Genomic DNA, 22915 nt, shown 5'->3' on the forward strand with positions numbered 1-22915 from the left:
CGTGGGTGTGGCGTCTCTTGGTTCCAAGTCTGCTCCTCCACGTCTCACGGTACCCGTGCGGATTTCTGCTTCAGCCAGCTCTTCTCTCTCAGCCGTGGCCTGCCTGGACTCTGGAGCTTCTGGAAATTTTATTCGAGAGTCCCTAGTGAATAAATTTCGCATTCCGGTGACCCGTCTTGTCAAGCCACTCCACGTTTCCGCGGTCAACGGAGCCAAGTTGGATTGCACCATACGTTTCCGCACGGAGCCCCTTCTTATGAGCATCGGATCTCATCATGAGAGGATTGAACTTTTGGTCCTCCCCAATTGCACCTCGGAAATTCTCCTTGGACTTCCCTGGCTTCAACTTCATTCCCCTACCCTGGATTGGTCCACTGGGGAGATCAGGAGTTGGGGGTCCTCTTGTTCCAAGAACTGTCTAAAACCGGTTCCCAGTACTCCCTGCCGTGACCCTGTGGTTCCTCCTGTATCCGGTCCCCCTAAGGTCATTAAGGACTCTGCCTGCCACAGGAAATGCCCCTCCCCCCCTCCCAGTCCCGTCAGGCAAGCCTCTGTGCCACCCCATGGCCCCCGTCCTGGTGTCACACTGCCCCGTGCCAGGTCTCGCCCTCTGCCCTCTCTCCCCATTCCTACTCCTGCGGTTCTGCCTGCCGTTGAGGAATCCCTCCTTCCTTTCCCGGTGTCCTCATCCCAGGGGAGGCAGTTACCCGATAAAGAGAAGGGGAGACCTAAGGGGGGGGGTACTGTTACGCCTAGCGCTCCGGGTCCCCGCTCCTCCCCGGAGCGCTCACGGCGCCTTTCTCCCTGCAGCTCCCCGGTCAGCGCTGACCGGGAGCGCTGCCCTGTCATGGCCGTTGGGGATGCGATTCGCACAGCGGGACGCGCCCGCTCGCGAATCGCATCCCAGGTCACTTACCCGTTCCCGTCTCCTGCGGTCATGTGCTGGCGCGCGCGGCTCCGCTCTCTAGGGCGCGCGCGCGCCAGCTCCCTGAGACTTAAAGGGCCAGTGCACCAATGATTGGTGCCTGGCCCAATTAGTTTAATTGGTTCCCATCTGTTTCCTGGCTATATCTAGTCTCCTCCCTTGCACTTCCTTGCCGGATCTTGTTGCCCTAGAGCCTAGTGAAAGCGTTTTTGTGTGTTTATACCCTGTGTACCAGAACTACTGCTATCTCCCCTGACTACGAACCTTGCCGCCTGCCCCCGACCTTCTGCTACGTCCGACTTTGCTTCTGCCTACTCCCTTGTACCTCGCCTATCTTCAGCAGCCAGAGAGGTGAGCCGTTGCTAGTGGATACGACCTGGTCACTACCGCCGCAGCAAGACCATCCCGCTTTGCGGCGGGCTCTGGTGAAAACCAGTAGTGTCTTAGAACCGGTCCACTAGCACGGTCCTCGCCATCCCTCTCTGGCACAGAGGATCCACCTCCTGCCAGCCGGCATCGTGACATGCAGTTTACATCTAGCCCGTGGCATTGAATGGCATTTTAAAAGTGCTAAGGGTCCTGGTGCAATAATCCTCCCATGAGGATCAGCCTCAACGGCTTTGTAGATTGCACTCATGTCAGCAACTCCATATACATTTTTTTTTCTTCATGCTTCTTTCTTCATCCTTTTTTCTTTCTGTCATTCAGACTTTCATTCATTCGATCTCTCTCACTCACTTGCTTTAACTCATTTGTTCTCACTCACTCACTCACTCACTCAATCACTCACTCACTCATTCACTCTCACTCACTCTCACTCTCTCACTCACTCGCTCACTAAGTCAGTCTCTCTCTCTCTCTCTCTCTCTTTTTCTTTTTATATATATTTTTTTCCGTCTTCTTCTTCTTCTTCTTCTTCTTCTTCAGACCCTGTCATAGCACTAATGCCTTTCCAATACCACCAGCAGATGGAGACACTCCATTGCAACATTGGTTGTGAGCAGCAGTTTCTAAAAACAAATGCCTCATGGCGGATTTCCCATCCATCAATGGATGGTAAATTTTGTTTTTATCATTCACTGACCACAGAAACCAATGCATGGTCAAGCAACAGCAATGACACACCCTTGTGTATAGGCATGAGACCCTCATGTCATTTAACAGGATTCAGCACCACCCACAAGACAGCTACCTGTCATGTCATGTCAAACCTGCACAGGTGTGCTAGATTACTATTATTTAGTTTTATTTTATTTTTTTACACCAATCAGTGTGCAAACATGGTCATTAAAACGCTAAATGAATAGACGTTCATAAACCAGTCAGTGCAACTCATCATTTTGGTCTCCAATTCTCAAACTCAAATTCTCACCCACGGAGGATTAAATGAGAATCTTTCTTGTTTAACACTGGAATGGGGTGGTGCACTGTTCACTACCCGAAGATACTGCCACATCGGGTCAATGCATAGGGCGACAGAAGCAAGCTTCCAAATCAGCTCCCTTTCTCAAAAATCCATTTAATGTATGGTCCCCAGATAGGGAACGTATGTATCAGTATGTGCTCACAAGTCACCCAAGTGCAAGTATTCACACAAAAAAAAACGTGCCTCAGGATGCAATCTGTCGCAAGATCCTTTCTTTTTTTACACTTGATCTAAGCCAAAAGGCCTAGAGGGGATAACCGGGAAAGGGGTGGACCCAACCATGTCCCCTTCATGAGCACTCACATTACTCATAGGAATGGAAGGAAGGCTGGCAGCCAACCAGCCTCCCATACACTTTCTGGGTGGGTGGCAGTCAGCCACCCATACATACATACAGCACAGGCTAAACCCACATCATCACTTAAAAAAAGGACAGGCGACCATTGCACTCTGATGGAGCATTTAGCAATGCAATCCATAGCCTGGCTTTTGCCTGAACCCCCATCACTCCTCCTCTTGCATATAAGACAATATTTCAGATCTGCATATGAAAACAACACGCCTACCTTTGTTGCACATAGCTGCCTGCCTGTCTCTAGTTACCCCACTGGCTGTAGCTGCGTCCCTTCCGACATGGAATAACACCAACTGTAACGATAAACTGAAAATTAACAGTATAAACCTGCATCATTTTGGACTCTGGTATTTGCTGAATCCGGGTGACCTGACAATCGATGGTGGTGCCGCTGGTGATTCTGGCCTTCTTGGAATCTGTTGGGCCTATGTGTTAGCTCACACATCACTTGGGTATCCATGGTAACTACCACAACATGGTCATCTGCAGTTTACATCTAGCCCGTGGCATTGAATGGCATTTTAAAAGTGCTAAGGGTCCTGGTGCAATAATCCTCCCATGAGGATCAGCCTCAACGGCTTTGTAGATTGCACTCATGTCAGCAACTCCATATACATTTTTTTTTCTTCATGCTTCTTTCTTCATCCTTTTTTCTTTCTGTCATTCAGACTTTCATTCATTCGATCTCTCTCACTCACTTGCTTTAACTCATTTGTTCTCACTCACTCACTCACTCACTCAATCACTCACTCACTCATTCACTCTCACTCACTCTCACTCTCTCACTCACTCGCTCACTAAGTCAGTCTCTCTCTCTCTCTCTCTTTTTCTTTTTATATATATTTTTTTCCGTCTTCTTCTTCTTCTTCTTCAGACCCTGTCATAGCACTAATGCCTTTCCAATACCACCAGCAGATGGAGACACTCCATTGCAACATTGGTTGTGAGCAGCAGTTTCTAAAAACAAATGCCTCATGGCGGATTTCCCATCCATCAATGGATGGTAAATTTTGTTTTTATCATTCACTGACCACAGAAACCAATGCATGGTCAAGCAACAGCAATGACACACCCTTGTGTATAGGCATGAGACCCTCATGTCATTTAACAGGATTCAGCACCACCCACAAGACAGCTACCTGTCATGTCATGTCAAACCTGCACAGGTGTGCTAGATTATTATTATTTAGTTTTATTTTATTTTTTTACACCAATCAGTGTGCAAACATGGTCATTAAAACGCTAAATGAATAGACGTTCATAAACCAGTCAGTGCAACTCATCATTTTGGTCTCCAATTCTCAAACTCAAATTCTCACCCACGGAGGATTAAATGAGAATCTTTCTTGTTTAACACTGGAATGGGGTGGTGCACTGTTCACTACCCGAAGATACTGCCACATCGGGTCAATGCATAGGGCGACAGAAGCAAGCTTCCAAATCAGCTCCCTTTCTCAAAAATCCATTTAATTTATGGTCCCCAGATAGGGAACGTATGTATCAGTATGTGCTCACAAGTCACCCAAGTGCAAGTATTCACACAAAAAAAAACGTGCCTCAGGATGCGATCTGTCGCAAGATCCTTTCTTTTTTTACACTTGATCTAAGCCAAAAGGCCTAGAGGGGATAACCGGGAAAGGGGTGGACCCAACCATGTCCCCTTCATGAGCACTCACATTACTCATAGGAATGGAAGGAAGGCTGGCAGCCAACCAGCCTCCTATACACTTTCTGGGTGGGTGGCAGTCAGCCACCCATACATACATACAGCACAGGCTAAACCCACATCATCACTTAAAAAAAGGACAGGCGACCATTGCACTCTGATGGAGCATTTAGCAATGCAATCCATAGCCTGGCTTTTGCCTGAACCCCCATCACTCCTCCTCTTGCATATAAGACAATATTTCAGATCTGCATATGAAAACAACACGCCTACCTTTGTTGCACATAGCTGCCTGCCTGTCTCTAGTTACCCCACTGGCTGTAGCTGCGTCCCTTCCGACATGGAATAACACCAACTGTAACGATAAACTGAAAATTAACAGTATAAACCTGCATCATTTTGGACTCTGGTATTTGCTGAATCCGGGTGACCTGACAATCGATGGTGGTGCCGCTGGTGATTCTGGCCTTCTTGGAATCTGTTGGGCCTATGTGTTAGCTCACACATCACTTGGGTATCCATGGTAACTACCACAACATGGTCATCTGCAGTTTACATCTAGCCCGTGGCATTGAATGGCATTTTAAAAGTGCTAAGGGTCCTGGTGCAATAATCCTCCCATGAGGATCAGCCTCAACGGCTTTGTAGATTGCACTCATGTCAGCAACTCCATATACATTTTTTTTTCTTCATGCTTCTTTCTTCATCCTTTTTTCTTTCTGTCATTCAGACTTTCATTCATTCGATCTCTCTCACTCACTTGCTTTAACTCATTTGTTCTCACTCACTCACTCACTCACTCAATCACTCACTCACTCATTCACTCTCACTCACTCTCACTCTCTCACTCACTCGCTCACTAAGTCAGTCTCTCTCTCTCTCTCTCTTTTTCTTTTTATATATATTTTTTTCCGTCTTCTTCTTCTTCTTCTTCTTCAGACCCTGTCATAGCACTAATGCCTTTCCAATACCACCAGCAGATGGAGACACTCCATTGCAACATTGGTTGTGAGCAGCAGTTTCTAAAAACAAATGCCTCATGGCGGATTTCCCATCCATCAATGGATGGTAAATTTTGTTTTTATCATTCACTGACCACAGAAACCAATGCATGGTCAAGCAACAGCAATGACACACCCTTTTGTATAGGCATGAGACCCTCATGTCATTTAACAGGATTCAGCACCACCCACAAGACAGCTACCTGTCATGTCATGTCAAACCTGCACAGGTGTGCTAGATTATTATTATTTAGTTTTATTTTATTTTTTTACACCAATCAGTGTGCAAACATGGTCATTAAAACGCTAAATGAATAGACGTTCATAAACCAGTCAGTGCAACTCATCATTTTGGTCTCCAATTCTCAAACTCAAATTCTCACCCACGGAGGATTAAATGAGAATCTTTCTTGTTTAACACTGGAATGGGGTGGTGCACTGTTCACTACCCGAAGATACTGCCACATCGGGTCAATGCATAGGGCGACAGAAGCAAGCTTCCAAATCAGCTCCCTTTCTCAAAAATCCATTTAATTTATGGTCCCCAGATAGGGAACGTATGTATCAGTATGTGCTCACAAGTCACCCAAGTGCAAGTATTCACACAAAAAAAAACGTGCCTCAGGATGCGATCTGTCGCAAGATCCTTTCTTTTTTTACACTTGATCTAAGCCAAAAGGCCTAGAGGGGATAACCGGGAAAGGGGTGGACCCAACCATGTCCCCTTCATGAGCACTCACATTACTCATAGGAATGGAAGGAAGGCTGGCAGCCAACCAGCCTCCCATACACTTTCTGGGTGGGTGGCAGTCAGCCACCCATACATACATACAGCACAGGCTAAACCCACATCATCACTTAAAAAAAGGACAGGCGACCATTGCACTCTGATGGAGCATTTAGCAATGCAATCCATAGCCTGGCTTTTGCCTGAACCCCCATCACTCCTCCTCTTGCATATAAGACAATATTTCAGATCTGCATATGAAAACAACACGCCTACCTTTGTTGCACATAGCTGCCTGCCTGTCTCTAGTTACCCCACTGGCTGTAGCTGCGTCCCTTCCGACATGGAATAACACCAACTGTAACGATAAACTGAAAATTAACAGTATAAACCTGCATCATTTTGGACTCTGGTATTTGCTGAATCCGGGTGACCTGACAATCGATGGTGGTGCCGCTGGTGATTCTGGCCTTCTTGGAATCTGTTGGGCCTATGTGTTAGCTCACACATCACTTGGGTATCCATGGTAACTACCACAACATGGTCATCTGCAGTTTACATCTAGCCCGTGGCATTGAATGGCATTTTAAAAGTGCTAAGGGTCCTGGTGCAATAATCCTCCCATGAGGATCAGCCTCAACGGCTTTGTAGATTGCACTCATGTCAGCAACTCCATATACATTTTTTTTTCTTCATGCTTCTTTCTTCATCCTTTTTTCTTTCTGTCATTCAGACTTTCATTCATTCGATCTCTCTCACTCACTTGCTTTAACTCATTTGTTCTCACTCACTCACTCACTCACTCACTCAATCACTCACTCACTCATTCACTCTCACTCACTCTCACTCTCTCACTCACTCGCTCACTAAGTCAGTCTCTCTCTCTCTCTCTCTTTTTCTTTTTATATATATTTTTTTCCGTCTTCTTCTTCTTCTTCTTCTTCTTCTTCTTCTTCTTCTTCTTCAGACCCTGTCATAGCACTAATGCCTTTCCAATACCACCAGCAGATGGAGACACTCCATTGCAACATTGGTTGTGAGCAGCAGTTTCTAAAAACAAATGCCTCATGGCGGATTTCCCATCCATCAATGGATGGTAAATTTTGTTTTTATCATTCACTGACCACAGAAACCAATGCATGGTCAAGCAACAGCAATGACACACCCTTGTGTATAGGCATGAGACCCTCATGTCATTTAACAGGATTCAGCACCACCCACAAGACAGCTACCTGTCATGTCATGTCAAACCTGCACAGGTGTGCTAGATTATTATTATTTAGTTTTATTTTATTTTTTTACACCAATCAGTGTGCAAACATGGTCATTAAAACGCTAAATGAATAGACGTTCATAAACCAGTCAGTGCAACTCATCATTTTGGTCTCCAATTCTCAAACTCAAATTCTCACCCACGGAGGATTAAATGAGAATCTTTCTTGTTTAACACTGGAATGGGGTGGTGCACTGTTCACTACCGGAAGATACTGCCACATCGGGTCAATGCATAGGGCGACAGAAGCAAGCTTCCAAATCAGCTCCCTTTCTCAAAAATCCATTTAATTTATGGTCCCCAGATAGGGAACGTATGTATCAGTATGTGCTCACAAGTCACCCAAGTGCAAGTATTCACACAAAAAAAAAACGTGCCTCAGGATGCGATCTGTCGCAAGATTCTTTCTTTTTTTACACTTGATCTAAGCCAAAAGGCCTAGAGGGGATAACCGGGAAAGGGGTGGACCCAACCATGTCCCCTTCATGAGCACTCACATTACTCATAGGAATGGAAGGAAGGCTGGCAGCCAACCAGCCTCCCATACACTTTCTGGGTGGGTGGCAGTCAGCCACCAGTACATACATACAGCACAGGCTAAACCCACATCATCACTTAAAAAAAGGACAGGCGACCATTGCACTCTGATGGAGCATTTAGCAATGCAATCCATAGCCTGGCTTTTGCCTGAACCCCCATCACTCCTCCTCTTGCATATAAGACAATATTTCAGATCTGCATATGAAAACAACACGCCTACCTTTGTTGCACATAGCTGCCTGCCTGTCTCTAGTTACCCCACTGGCTGTAGCTGCGTCCCTTCCGACATGGAATAACACCAACTGTAACGATAAACTGAAAATTAACAGTATAAACCTGCATCATTTTGGACTCTGGTATTTGCTGAATCCGGGTGACCTGACAATCGATGGTGGTGCCGCTGGTGATTCTGGCCTTCTTGGAATCTGTTGGGCCTATGTGTTAGCTCACACATCACTTGGGTATCCATGGTAACTACCACAACATGGTCATCTGCAGTTTACATCTAGCCCGTGGCATTGAATGGCATTTTAAAAGTGCTAAGGGTCCTGGTGCAATAATCCTCCCATGAGGATCAGCCTCAACGGCTTTGTAGATTGCACTCATGTCAGCAACTCCATATACATTTTTTTTTCTTCATGCTTCTTTCTTCATCCTTTTTTCTTTCTGTCATTCAGACTTTCATTCATTCGATCTCTCTCACTCACTTGCTTTAACTCATTTGTTCTCACTCACTCACTCACTCAATCACTCACTCACTCATTCACTCTCACTCACTCTCACTCTCTCACTCACTCGCTCACTAAGTCAGTCTCTCTCTCTCTCTCTCTTTTTCTTTTTATATATATTTTTTTCCGTCTTCTTCTTCTTCTTCTTCTTCTTCTTCAGACCCTGTCATAGCACTAATGCCTTTCCAATACCACCAGCAGATGGAGACACTCCATTGCAACATTGGTTGTGAGCAGCAGTTTCTAAAAACAAATGCCTCATGGCGGATTTCCCATCCATCAATGGATGGTAAATTTTGTTTTTATCATTCACTGACCACAGAAACCAATGCATGGTCAAGCAACAGCAATGACACACCCTTGTGTATAGGCATGAGACCCTCATGTCATTTAACAGGATTCAGCACCACCCACAAGACAGCTACCTGTCATGTCATGTCAAACCTGCACAGGTGTGCTAGATTATTATTATTTAGTTTTATTTTATTTTTTTACACCAATCAGTGTGCAAACATGGTCATTAAAACGCTAAATGAATAGACATTCATAAACCAGTCAGTGCAACTCATCATTTTGGTCTCCAATTCTCAAACTCAAATTCTCACCCACGGAGGATTAAATGAGAATCTTTCTTGTTTAACACTGGAATGGGGTGGTGCACTGTTCACTACCCGAAGATACTGCCACATCGGGTCAATGCATAGGGCGACAGAAGCAAGCTTCCAAATCAGCTCCCTTTCTCAAAAATCCATTTAATTTATGGTCCCCAGATAGGGAACGTATGTATCAGTATGTGCTCACAAGTCACCCAAGTGCAAGTATTCACACAAAAAAAAACGTGCCTCAGGATGCGATCTGTCGCAAGATCCTTTCTTTTTTTACACTTGATCTAACCAAAAGGCCTAGAGGGGATAACCGGGAAAGGGGTGGACCCAACCATGTCCCCTTCATGAGCACTCACATTACTCATAGGAATGGAAGGAAGGCTGGCAGCCAACCAGCCTCCCATACACTTTCTGGGTGGGTGGCAGTCAGCCACCCATACATACATACAGCACAGGCTAAACCCACATCATCACTTAAAAAAAGGACAGGCGACCATTGCACTCTGATGGAGCATTTAGCAATGCAATCCATAGCCTGGCTTTTGCCTGAACCCCCATCACTCCTCCTCTTGCATATAAGACAATATTTCAGATCTGCATATGAAAACAACACGCCTACCTTTGTTGCACATAGCTGCCTGCCTGTCTCTAGTTACCCCACTGGCTGTAGCTGCGTCCCTTCCGACATGGAATAACACCAACTGTAACGATAAACTGAAAATTAACAGTATAAACCTGCATCATTTTGGACTCTGGTATTTGCTGAATCCGGGTGACCTGACAATCGATGGTGGTGCCGCTGGTGATTCTGGCCTTCTTGGAATCTGTTGGGCCTATGTGTTAGCTCACACATCACTTGGGTATCCATGGTAACTACCACAACATGGTCATCTGCAGTTTACATCTAGCCCGTGGCATTGAATGGCATTTTAAAAGTGCTAAGGGTCCTGGTGCAATAATCCTCCCATGAGGATCAGCCTCAACGGCTTTGTAGATTGCACTCATGTCAGCAACTCCATATACATTTTTTTTTCTTCATGCTTCTTTCTTCATCCTTTTTTCTTTCTGTCATTCAGACTTTCATTCATTCGATCTCTCTCACTCACTTGCTTTAACTCATTTGTTCTCACTCACTCACTCACTCACTCAATCACTCACTCACTCATTCACTCTCACTCACTCTCACTCTCTCACTCACTCGCTCACTAAGTCAGTCTCTCTCTCTCTCTCTCTTTTTCTTTTTATATATATTTTTTTCCGTCTTCTTCTTCTTCTTCAGACCCTGTCATAGCACTAATGCCTTTCCAATACCACCAGCAGATGGAGACACTCCATTGCAACATTGGTTGTGAGCAGCAGTTTCTAAAAACAAATGCCTCATGGCGGATTTCCCATCCATCAATGGATGGTAAATTTTGTTTTTATCATTCACTGACCACAGAAACCAATGCATGGTCAAGCAACAGCAATGACACACCCTTGTGTATAGGCATGAGACCCTCATGTCATTTAACAGGATTCAGCACCACCCACAAGACAGCTACCTGTCATGTCATGTCAAACCTGCACAGGTGTGCTAGATTATTATTATTTAGTTTTATTTTATTTTTTTACACCAATCAGTGTGCAAACATGGTCATTAAAACGCTAAATGAATAGACGTTCATAAACCAGTCAGTGCAACTCATCATTTTGGTCTCCAATTCTCAAACTCAAATTCTCACCCACGGAGGATTAAATGAGAATCTTTCTTGTTTAACACTGGAATGGGGTGGTGCACTGTTCACTACCCGAAGATACTGCCACATCGGGTCAATGCATAGGGCAACAGAAGCAAGCTTCCAAATCAGCTCCCTTTCTCAAAAATCCATTTAATTTATGGTCCCCAGATAGGGAACGTATGTATCAGTATGTGCTCACAAGTCACCCAAGTGCAAGTATTCACACAAAAAAAAACGTGCCTCAGGATGCGATCTGTCGCAAGATCCTTTCTTTTTTTACACTTGATCTAAGCCAAAAGGCCTAGAGGGGATAACCGGGAAAGGGGTGGACCCAACCATGTCCCCTTCATGAGCACTCACATTACTCATAGGAATGGAAGGAAGGCTGGCAGCCAACCAGCCTCCCATACACTTTCTGGGTGGGTGGCAGTCAGCCACCCATACATACATACAGCACAGGCTAAACCCACATCATCACTTAAAAAAAGGACAGGCGACCATTGCACTCTGATGGAGCATTTAGCAATGCAATCCATAGCCTGGCTTTTGCCTGAACCCCCATCACTCCTCCTCTTGCATATAAGACAATATTTCAGATCTGCATATGAAAACAACACGCCTACCTTTGTTGCACATAGCTGCCTGCCTGTCTCTAGTTACCCCACTGGCTGTAGCTGCGTCCCTTCCGACATGGAATAACACCAACTGTAACGATAAACTGAAAATTAACAGTATAAACCTGCATCATTTTGGACTCTGGTATTTGCTGAATCCGGGTGACCTGACAATCGATGGTGGTGCCGCTGGTGATTCTGGCCTTCTTGGAATCTGTTGGGCCTATGTGTTAGCTCACACATCACTTGGGTATCCATGGTAACTACCACAACATGGTCATCTGCAGTTTACATCTAGCCCGTGGCATTGAATGGCATTTTAAAAGTGCTAAGGGTCCTGGTGCAATAATCCTCCCATGAGGATCAGCCTCAACGGCTTTGTAGATTGCACTCATGTCAGCAACTCCATATACATTTTTTTTTCTTCATGCTTCTTTCTTCATCCTTTTTTCTTTCTGTCATTCAGACTTTCATTCATTCGATCTCTCTCACTCACTTGCTTTAACTCATTTGTTCTCACTCACTCACTCACTCACTCAATCACTCACTCACTCATTCACTCTCACTCACTCTCACTCTCTCACTCACTCGCTCACTAAGTCAGTCTCTCTCTCTCTCTCTCTTTTTCTTTTTATATATATTTTTTTCCGTCTTCTTCTTCTTCTTCTTCTTCTTCTTCTTCTTCTTCTTCAGACCCTGTCATAGCACTAATGCCTTTCCAATACCACCAGCAGATGGAGACACTCCATTGCAACATTGGTTGTGAGCAGCAGTTTCTAAAAACAAATGCCTCATGGCGGATTTCCCATCCATCAATGGATGGTAAATTTTGTTTTTATCATTCACTGACCACAGAAACCAATGCATGGTCAAGCAACAGCAATGACACACCCTTGTGTATAGGCATGAGACCCTCATGTCATTTAACAGGATTCAGCACCACCCACAAGACAGCTACCTGTCATGTCATGTCAAACCTGCACAGGTGTGCTAGATTATTATTATTTAGTTTTATTTTATTTTTTTACACCAATCAGTGTGCAAACATGGTCATTAAAACGCTAAATGAATAGACGTTCATAAACCAGTCAGTGCAACTCATCATTTTGGTCTCCAATTCTCAAACTCAAATTCTCACCCACGGAGGATTAAATGAGAATCTTTCTTGTTTAACACTGGAATGGGGTGGTGCACTGTTCACTACCGGAAGATACTGCCACATCGGGTCAATGCATAGGGCGACAGAAGCAAGCTTCCAAATCAGCTCCCTTTCTCAAAAATCCATTTAATTTATGGTCCCCAGATAGGGAACGTATGTATCAGTATGTGCTCACAAGTCACCCAAGTGCAAGTATTCACACAAAAAAAAACGTGCCTCAGGATGCGATCTGTCGCAAGATCCTTTCTTTTTTTACACTTGATCTAAGCCAAAAGGCCTAGAGGGGATAACCGGGAAAGGGGTGGACCCAACCATGTCCCCTTCATGAGCACTCACATTACTCATAGGAATGGAAGGAAGGCTGGCAGCCAACCAGCCTCCCATACACTTTCTGGGTGGGTGGCAGTCAGCCACCAGTACATACATACAGCACAGGCTAAACCCACATCATCACTTAAAAAAAGGACAGGCGACCATTGCACTCTGATGGAGCATTTAGCAATGCAATCCATAGCCTGGCTTTTGCCTGAACCCCCATCACTCCTCCTCTTGCATATAAGACAATATTTCAGATCTGCATATGAAAACAACACGCCTACCTTTGTTGCACATAGCTGCCTGCCTGTCTCTAGTTACCCCACTGGCTGTAGCTGCGTCCCTTCCGACATGGAATAACACCAACTGTAACGATAAACTGAAAATTAACAGTATAAACCTGCATCATTTTGGACTCTGGTATTTGCTGAATCCGGGTGACCTGACAATCGATGGTGGTGCCGCTGGTGATTCTGGCCTTCTTGGAATCTGTTGGGCCTATGTGTTAGCTCACACATCACTTGGGTATCCATGGTAACTACCACAACATGGTCATCTGCAGTTTACATCTAGCCCGTGGCATTGAATGGCATTTTAAAAGTGCTAAGGGTCCTGGTGCAATAATCCTCCCATGAGGATCAGCCTCAACGGCTTTGTAGATTGCACTCATGTCAGCAACTCCATATACATTTTTTTTTCTTCATGCTTCTTTCTTCATCCTTTTTTCTTTCTGTCATTCAGACTTTCATTCATTCGATCTCTCTCACTCACTTGCTTTAACTCATTTGTTCTCACTCACTCACTCACTCAATCACTCACTCACTCATTCACTCTCACTCACTCTCACTCTCTCACTCACTCGCTCACTAAGTCAGTCTCTCTCTCTCTCTCTCTTTTTCTTTTTATATATATTTTTTTCCGTCTTCTTCTTCTTCTTCTTCTTCTTCTTCTTCTTCTTCTTCTTCTTCTTCAGACCCTGTCATAGCACTAATGCCTTTCCAATACCACCAGCAGATGGAGACACTCCATTGCAACATTGGTTGTGAGCAGCAGTTTCTAAAAACAAATGCCTCATGGCGGATTTCCCATCCATCAATGGATGGTAAATTTTGTTTTTATCATTCACTGACCACAGAAACCAATGCATGGTCAAGCAACAGCAATGACACACCCTTGTGTATAGGCATGAGACCCTCATGTCATTTAACAGGATTCAGCACCACCCACAAGACAGCTACCTGTCATGTCATGTCAAACCTGCACAGGTGTGCTAGATTATTATTATTTAGTTTTATTTTATTTTTACACCAATCAGTGTGCAAACATGGTCATTAAAACGCTAAATGAATAGACGTTCATAAACCAGTCAGTGCAACTCATCATTTTGGTCTCCAATTCTCAAACTCAAATTCTCACCCACGGAGGATTAAATGAGAATCTTTCTTGTTTAACACTGGAATGGGGTGGTGCACTGTTCACTACCCGAAGATACTGCCACATCGGGTCAATGCATAGGGCGACAGAAGCAAGCTTCCAAATCAGCTCCCTTTCTCAAAAATCCATTTAATTTATGGTCCCCAGATAGGGAACGTATGTATCAGTATGTGCTCACAAGTCACCCAAGTGCAAGTATTCACACAAAAAAAAACGTGCCTCAGGATGCGATCTGTCGCAAGATCCTTTCTTTTTTTACACTTGATCTAAGCCAAAAGGCCTAGAGGGGATAACCGGGAAAGGGGTGGACCCAACCATGTCCCCTTCATGAGCACTCACATTACTCATAGGAATGGAAGGAAGGCTGGCAGCCAACCAGCCTCCCATACACTTTCTGGGTGGGTGGCAGTCAGCCACCCATACATACATACAGCACAGGCTAAACCCACATCATCACTTAAAAAAAGGACAGGCGACCATTGCACTCTGATGGAGCATTTAGCAATGCAATCCATAGCCTGGCTTTTGCCTGAACCCCCATCACTCCTCCTCTTGCATATAAGACAATATTTCAGATCTGCATATGAAAACAACACGCCTACCTTTGTTGCACATAGCTGCCTGCCTGTCTCTAGTTACCCCACTGGCTGTAGCTGCGTCCCTTCCGACATGGAATAACACCAACTGTAACGATAAACTGAAAATTAACAGTATAAACCTGCATCATTTTGGACTCTGGTATTTGCTGAATCCGGGTGACCTGACAATCGATGGTGGTGCCGCTGGTGATTCTGGCCTTCTTGGAATCTGTTGGGCCTATGTGTTAGCTCACACATCACTTGGGTATCCATGGTAACTACCACAACATGGTCATCTGCAGTTTACATCTAGCCCGTGGCATTGAATGGCATTTTAAAAGTGCTAAGGGTCCTGGTGCAATAATCCTCCCATGAGGATCAGCCTCAACGGCTTTGTAGATTGCACTCATGTCAGCAACTCCATATACATTTTTTTTTCTTCATGCTTCTTTCTTCATCCTTTTTTCTTTCTGTCATTCAGACTTTCATTCATTCGATCTCTCTCACTCACTTGCTTTAACTCATTTGTTCTCACTCACTCACTCACTCACTCAATCACTCACTCACTCATTCACTCTCACTCACTCTCACTCTCTCACTCACTCGCTCACTAAGTCAGTCTCTCTCTCTCTCTCTCTTTTTCTTTTTATATATATTTTTTCCGTCTTCTTCTTCTTCTTCTTCTTCTTCTTCTTCTTCTTCTTCTTCAGACCCTGTCATAGCACTAATGCCTTTCCAATACCACCAGCAGATGGAGACACTCCATTGCAACATTGGTTGTGAGCAGCAGTTTCTAAAAACAAATGCCTCATGGCGGATTTCCCATCCATCAATGGATGGTAAATTTTGTTTTTATCATTCACTGACCACAGAAACCAATGCATGGTCAAGCAACAGCAATGACACACCCTTGTGTATAGGCATGAGACCCTCATGTCATTTAACAGGATTCAGCACCACCCACAAGACAGCTACCTGTCATGTCATGTCAAACCTGCACAGGTGTGCTAGATTATTATTATTTAGTTTTATTTTATTTTTTTTACACCAATCAGTGTGCAAACATGGTCATTAAAACGCTAAATGAATAGACGTTCATAAACCAGTCAGTGCAACTCATCATTTTGGTCTCCAATTCTCAAACTCAAATTCTCACCCACGGAGGATTAAATGAGAATCTTTCTTGTTTAACACTGGAATGGGGTGGTGCACTGTTCACTACCCGAAGATACTGCCACATCGGGTCAATGCATAGGGCGACAGAAGCAAGCTTCCAAATCAGCTCCCTTTCTCAAAAATCCATTTAATTTATGGTCCCCAGATAGGGAACGTATGTATCAGTATGTGCTCACAAGTCACCCAAGTGCAAGTATTCACACAAAAAAAAACGTGCCTCAGGATGCGATCTGTCGCAAGATCCTTTCTTTTTTTACACTTGATCTAAGCCAAAAGGCCTAGAGGGGATAACCGGGAAAGGGGTGGACCCAACCATGTCCCCTTCATGAGCACTCACATTACTCATAGGAATGGAAGGAAGGCTGGCAGCCAACCAGCCTCCCATACACTTTCTGGGTGGGTGGCAGTCAGCCACCCATACATACATACAGCACAGGCTAAACCCACATCATCACTTAAAAAAAGGACAGGCGACCATTGCACTCTGATGGAGCATTTAGCAATGCAATCCATAGCCTGGCTTTTGCCTGAACCCCCATCACTCCTCCTCTTGCATATAAGACAATATTTCAGATCTGCATATGAAAACAACACGCCTACCTTTGTTGCACATAGCTGCCTGCCTGTCTCTAGTTACCCCACTGGCTGTAGCTGCGTCCCTTCCGACATGGAATAACACCAACTGTAACGATAAACTGAAAATTAACAGTATAAACCTGCATCATTTTGGACTCTGGTATTTGCTGAATCCGGGTGACCTGACAATCGATGGTGGTGCCGCTGGTGATTCTGGCCTTCTTGGAATCTGTTGGGCCTATGTGTTAGCTCACACATCACTTGGGTATCCATGGTAACTACCACAACATGCTCATCTGCAGTTTACATCTAGCCCGTGGCATTGAATGGCATTTTAAAAGTGCTAAGGGTCCTGGTGCAATAATCCTCCCATGAGGATCAGCCTCAACGGCTTTGTAGATTGCACTAATGTCAGCAACTCCATATACATTTTTTTTTCTTCATGCTTCTTTCTTCATCCTTTTTTCTTTCTGTCATTCAGACTTTCATTCATTCGATCTCTCTCACTCACTTGCTTTAACTCATTTGTTCTCACTCACTCACTCACTCAATCACTCACTCACTCATTCACTCTCACTCACTCTCACTCTCTCACTCACTCGCTCACTAAGTCAGTCTCTCTCTCTCTCTCTCTTTTTCTTTTTATATATATTTTTTTCCGTCTTCTTCTTCTTCTTCTTCTTCTTCTTCAGACCCTGTCATAGCACTAATGCCTTTCCAATACCACCAGCAGATGGAGACACTCCATTGCAACATTGGTTGTGAGCAGCAGTTTCTAAAAACAAATGCCTCATGGCGGATTTCCCATCCATCAATGGATGGTAAATTTTGTTTTTATCATTCACTGACCACAGAAACCAATGCATGGTCAAGCAACAGCAATGACACACCCTTGTGTATAGGCATGAGACCCTCATGTCATTTAACAGGATTCAGCACCACCCACAAGACAGCTACCTGTCATGTCATGTCAAACCTGCACAGGTGTGCTAGATTATTATTATTTAGTTTTATTTTATTTTTTTACACCAATCAGTGTGCAAACATGGTCATTAAAACGCTAAATGAATAGACGTTCATAAACCAGTCAGTGCAACTCATCATTTTGGTCTCCAATTCTCAAACTCAAATTCTCACCCACGGAGGATTAAATGAGAATCTTTCTTGTTTAACACTGGAATGGGGTGGTGCACTGTTCACTACCCGAAGATACTGCCACATCGGGTCAATGCATAGGGCGACAGAAGCAAGCTTCCAAATCAGCTCCCTTTCTCAAAAATCCATTTAATTTATGGTCCCCAGATAGGGAACGTATGTATCAGTATGTGCTCACAAGTCACCCAAGTGCAAGTATTCACACAAAAAAAAACGTGCCTCAGGATGCGATCTGTCGCAAGATCCTTTCTTTTTTTACACTTGATCTAAGCCAAAAGGCCTAGAGGGGATAACCGGGAAAGGGGTGGACCCAACCATGTCCCCTTCATGAGCACTCACATTACTCATAGGAATGGAAGGAAGGCTGGCAGCCAACCAGCCTCCCATACACTTTCTGGGTGGGTGGCAGTCAGCCACCCATACATACATACAGCACAGGCTAAACCCACATCATCACTTAAAAAAAGGACAGGCGACCATTGCACTCTGATGGAGCATTTAGCAATGCAATCCATAGCCTGGCTTTTGCCTGAACCCCCATCACTCCTCCTCTTGCATATAAGACAATATTTCAGATCTGCATATGAAAACAACACGCCTACCTTTGTTGCACATAGCTGCCTGCCTGTCTCTAGTTACCCCACTGGCTGTAGCTGCGTCCCTTCCGACATAGAATAACACCAACTGTAACGATAAACTGAAAATTAACAGTATAAACCTGCATCATTTTGGACTCTGGTATTTGCTGAATCCGGGTGACCTGACAATCGATGGTGGTGCCGCTGGTGATTCTGGCCTTCTTGGAATCTGTTGGGCCTATGTGTTAGCTCACACATCACTTGGGTATCCATGGTAACTACCACAACATGGTCATCTGCAGTTTACATCTAGCCCGTGGCATTGAATGGCATTTTAAAAGTGCTAAGGGTCCTGGTGCAATAATCCTCCCATGAGGATCAGCCTCAACGGCTTTGTAGATTGCACTCATGTCAGCAACTCCATATACATTTTTTTTTCTTCATGCTTCTTTCTTCATCCTTTTTTCTTTCTGTCATTCAGACTTTCATTCATTCGATCTCTCTCACTCACTTGCTTTAACTCATTTGTTCTCACTCACTCACTCACTCACTCAATCACTCACTCACTCATTCACTCTCACTCACTCTCACTCTCTCACTCACTCGCTCACTAAGTCAGTCTCTCTCTCTCTCTCTCTTTTTCTTTTTATATATATTTTTTTCCGTCTTCTTCTTCTTCTTCTTCTTCAGACCCTGTCATAGCACTAATGCCTTTCCAATACCACCAGCAGATGGAGACACTCCATTGCAACATTGGTTGTGAGCAGCAGTTTCTAAAAACAAATGCCTCATGGCGGATTTCCCATCCATCAATGGATGGTAAATTTTGTTTTTATCATTCACTGACCACAGAAACCAATGCATGGTCAAGCAACAGCAATGACACACCCTTGTGTATAGGCATGAGACCCTCATGTCATTTAACAGGATTCAGCACCACCCACAAGACAGCTACCTGTCATGTCATGTCAAACCTGCACAGGTGTGCTAGATTATTATTATTTAGTTTTATTTTATTTTTTTTACACCAATCAGTGTGCAAACATGGTCATTAAAACGCTAAATGAATAGACGTTCATAAACCAGTCAGTGCAACTCATCATTTTGGTCTCCAATTCTCAAACTCAAATTCTCACCCACGGAGGATTAAATGAGAATCTTTCTTGTTTAACACTGGAATGGGGTGGTGCACTGTTCACTACCCGAAGATACTGCCACATCGGGTCAATGCATAGGGCGACAGAAGCAAGCTTCCAAATCAGCTCCCTTTCTCAAAAATCCATTTAATTTATGGTCCCCAGATAGGGAACGTATGTATCAGTATGTGCTCACAAGTCACCCAAGTGCAAGTATTCACACAAAAAAAAACGTGCCTCAGGATGCGATCTGTCGCAAGATCCTTTCTTTTTTTACACTTGATCTAAGCCAAAAGGCCTAGAGGGGATAACCGGGAAAGGGGTGGACCCAACCATGTCCCCTTCATGAGCACTCACATTACTCATAGGAATGGAAGGAAGGCTGGCAGCCAACCAGCCTCCCATACACTTTCTGGGTGGGTGGCAGTCAGCCACCCATACATACATACAGCACAGGCTAAACCCACATCATCACTTAAAAAAAGGACAGGCGACCATTGCACTCTGATGGAGCATTTAGCAATGCAATCCATAGCCTGGCTTTTGCCTGAACCCCCATCACTCCTCCTCTTGCATATAAGACAATATTTCAGATCTGCATATGAAAACAACACGCCTACCTTTGTTGCACATAGCTGCCTGCCTGTCTCTAGTTACCCCACTGGCTGTAGCTGCGTCCCTTCCGACATAGAATAACACCAACTGTAACGATAAACTGAAAATTAACAGTATAAACCTGCATCATTTTGGACTCTGGTATTTGCTGAATCCGGGTGACCTGACAATCGATGGTGGTGCCGCTGGTGATTCTGGCCTTCTTGGAATCTGTTGGGCCTATGTGTTAGCTCACACATCACTTGGGTATCCATGGTAACTACCACAACATGGTCATCTGCAGTTTACATCTAGCCCGTGGCATTGAATGGCATTTTAAAAGTGCTAAGGGTCCTGGTGCAATAATCCTCCCATGAGGATCAGCCTCAACGGCTTTGTAGATTGCACTCATGTCAGCAACTCCATATACATTTTTTTTTCTTCATGCTTCTTTCTTCATCCTTTTTTCTTTCTGTCATTCAGACTTTCATTCATTCGATCTCTCTCACTCACTTGCTTTAACTCATTTGTTCTCACTCACTCACTCACTCAATCACTCACTCACTCATTCACTCTCACTCACTCTCACTCTCTCACTCACTCGCTCACTAAGTCAGTCTCTCTCTCTCTCTCTCTTTTTCTTTTTATATATATTTTTTTCCGTCTTCTTCTTCTTCTTCTTCTTCTTCTTCAGACCCTGTCATAGCACTAATGCCTTTCCAATACCACCAGCAGATGGAGACACTCCATTGCAACATTGGTTGTGAGCAGCAGTTTCTAAAAACAAATGCCTCATGGCGGATTTCCCATCCATCAATGGATGGTAAATTTTGTTTTTATCATTCACTGACCACAGAAACCAATGCATGGTCAAGCAACAGCAATGACACACCCTTGTGTATAGGCATGAGACCCTCATGTCATTTAACAGGATTCAGCACCACCCACAAGACAGCTACCTGTCATGTCATGTCAAACCTGCACAGGTGTGCTAGATTATTATTATTTAGTTTTATTTTATTTTTTTTACACCAATCAGTGTGCAAACATGGTCATTAAAACGCTAAATGAATAGACGTTCATAAACCAGTCAGTGCAACTCATCATTTTGGTCTCCAATTCTCAAACTCAAATTCTCACCCACGGAGGATTAAATGAGAATCTTTCTTGTTTAACACTGGAATGGGGTGGTGCACTGTTCACTACCCGAAGATACTGCCACATCGGGTCAATGCATAGGGCGACAGAAGCAAGCTTCCAAATCAGCTCCCTTTCTCAAAAATCCATTTAATTTATGGTCCCCAGATAGGGAACGTATGTATCAGTATGTGCTCACAAGTCACCCAAGTGCAAGTATTCACACAAAAAAAAACGTGCCTCAGGATGCGATCTGTCGCAAGATCCTTTCTTTTTTTACACTTGATCTAAGCCAAAAGGCCTAGAGGGGATAACCGGGAAAGGGGTGGACCCAACCATGTCCCCTTCATGAGCACTCACATTACTCATAGGAATGGAAGGAAGGCTGGCAGCCAACCAGCCTCCCATACACTTTCTGGGTGGGTGGCAGTCAGCCACCCATACATACATACAGCACAGGCTAAACCCACATCATCACTTAAAAAAAGGACAGGCGACCATTGCACTCTGATGGAGCATTTAGCAATGCAATCCATAGCCTGGCTTTTGCCTGAACCCCCATCACTCCTCCTCTTGCATATAAGACAATATTTCAGATCTGCATATGAAAACAACACGCCTACCTTTGTTGCACATAGCTGCCTGCCTGTCTCTAGTTACCCCACTGGCTGTAGCTGCGTCCCTTCCGACATAGAATAACACCAACTGTAACGATAAACTGAAAATTAACAGTATAAACCTGCATCATTTTGGACTCTGGTATTTGCTGAATCCGGGTGACCTGACAATCGATGGTGGTGCCGCTGGTGATTCTGGCCTTCTTGGAATCTGTTGGGCCTATGTGTTAGCTCACACATCACTTGGGTATCCATGGTAACTACCACAACATGGTCATCTGCAGTTTACATCTAGCCCGTGGCATTGAATGGCATTTTAAAAGTGCTAAGGGTCCTGGTGCAATAATCCTCCCATGAGGATCAGCCTCAACGGCTTTGTAGATTGCACTCATGTCAGCAACTCCATATACATTTTTTTTTCTTCATGCTTCTTTCTTCATCCTTTTTTCTTTCTGTCATTCAGACTTTCATTCATTCGATCTCTCTCACTCACTTGCTTTAACTCATTTGTTCTCACTCACTCACTCACTCACTCACTCAATCACTCACTCACTCATTCACTCTCACTCACTCTCACTCTCTCACTCACTCGCTCACTAAGTCAGTCTCTCTCTCTCTCTCTCTTTTTCTTTTTATATATATATTTTCCCGTCTTCTTCTTCTTCTTCTTCTTCTTCTTCTTCTTCAGACCCTGTCATAGCACTAATGCCTTTCCAATACCACCAGCAGATGGAGACACTCCATTGCAACATTGGTCGTGAGCAGCAGTTTCTAAAAACAAATGCCTCATGGCGGATTTCCCATCCATCAATGGATGGTAAATTTTGTTTTTAACATTCACTGACCACAGAAACCAATGCATGGTCAAGCAACAGCAAT

The 22915-nt window shown here is 44.3% G+C and overlaps 12 pseudogenes; all 12 read right to left on the bottom strand.

The window, feature by feature from the left end:
- Positions 1-2342: 2342 nt before the first annotated feature.
- On the bottom strand, positions 2343-2606 carry LOC130312048 (U2 spliceosomal RNA; annotated as a pseudogene).
- A 1464-nt stretch (positions 2607-4070) lies between these two features.
- LOC130312028 (U2 spliceosomal RNA) lies at positions 4071-4334 on the bottom strand (annotated as a pseudogene).
- Positions 4335-5801: 1467 nt separating this feature from the next.
- LOC130312029 (U2 spliceosomal RNA) lies at positions 5802-6065 on the bottom strand (annotated as a pseudogene).
- A 1492-nt stretch (positions 6066-7557) lies between these two features.
- On the bottom strand, positions 7558-7822 carry LOC130312052 (U2 spliceosomal RNA; annotated as a pseudogene).
- A 1469-nt stretch (positions 7823-9291) lies between these two features.
- Positions 9292-9554, bottom strand: LOC130312053 (U2 spliceosomal RNA; annotated as a pseudogene).
- Positions 9555-11015: 1461 nt separating this feature from the next.
- On the bottom strand, positions 11016-11279 carry LOC130312047 (U2 spliceosomal RNA; annotated as a pseudogene).
- Positions 11280-12764: 1485 nt separating this feature from the next.
- On the bottom strand, positions 12765-13028 carry LOC130312051 (U2 spliceosomal RNA; annotated as a pseudogene).
- A 1488-nt stretch (positions 13029-14516) lies between these two features.
- LOC130312030 (U2 spliceosomal RNA) lies at positions 14517-14780 on the bottom strand (annotated as a pseudogene).
- A 1488-nt stretch (positions 14781-16268) lies between these two features.
- On the bottom strand, positions 16269-16532 carry LOC130312031 (U2 spliceosomal RNA; annotated as a pseudogene).
- Positions 16533-18001: 1469 nt separating this feature from the next.
- Positions 18002-18265, bottom strand: LOC130312032 (U2 spliceosomal RNA; annotated as a pseudogene).
- A 1468-nt stretch (positions 18266-19733) lies between these two features.
- LOC130312033 (U2 spliceosomal RNA) lies at positions 19734-19997 on the bottom strand (annotated as a pseudogene).
- A 1470-nt stretch (positions 19998-21467) lies between these two features.
- On the bottom strand, positions 21468-21731 carry LOC130312035 (U2 spliceosomal RNA; annotated as a pseudogene).
- Between the last annotated feature and the right edge of the window lie 1184 nt (positions 21732-22915).

Source organism: Hyla sarda, unplaced genomic scaffold (genome assembly GCF_029499605.1).
Source record: "Hyla sarda isolate aHylSar1 unplaced genomic scaffold, aHylSar1.hap1 scaffold_1700, whole genome shotgun sequence".
Lineage (NCBI taxonomy): Eukaryota > Metazoa > Chordata > Amphibia > Anura > Hylidae > Hyla > Hyla sarda.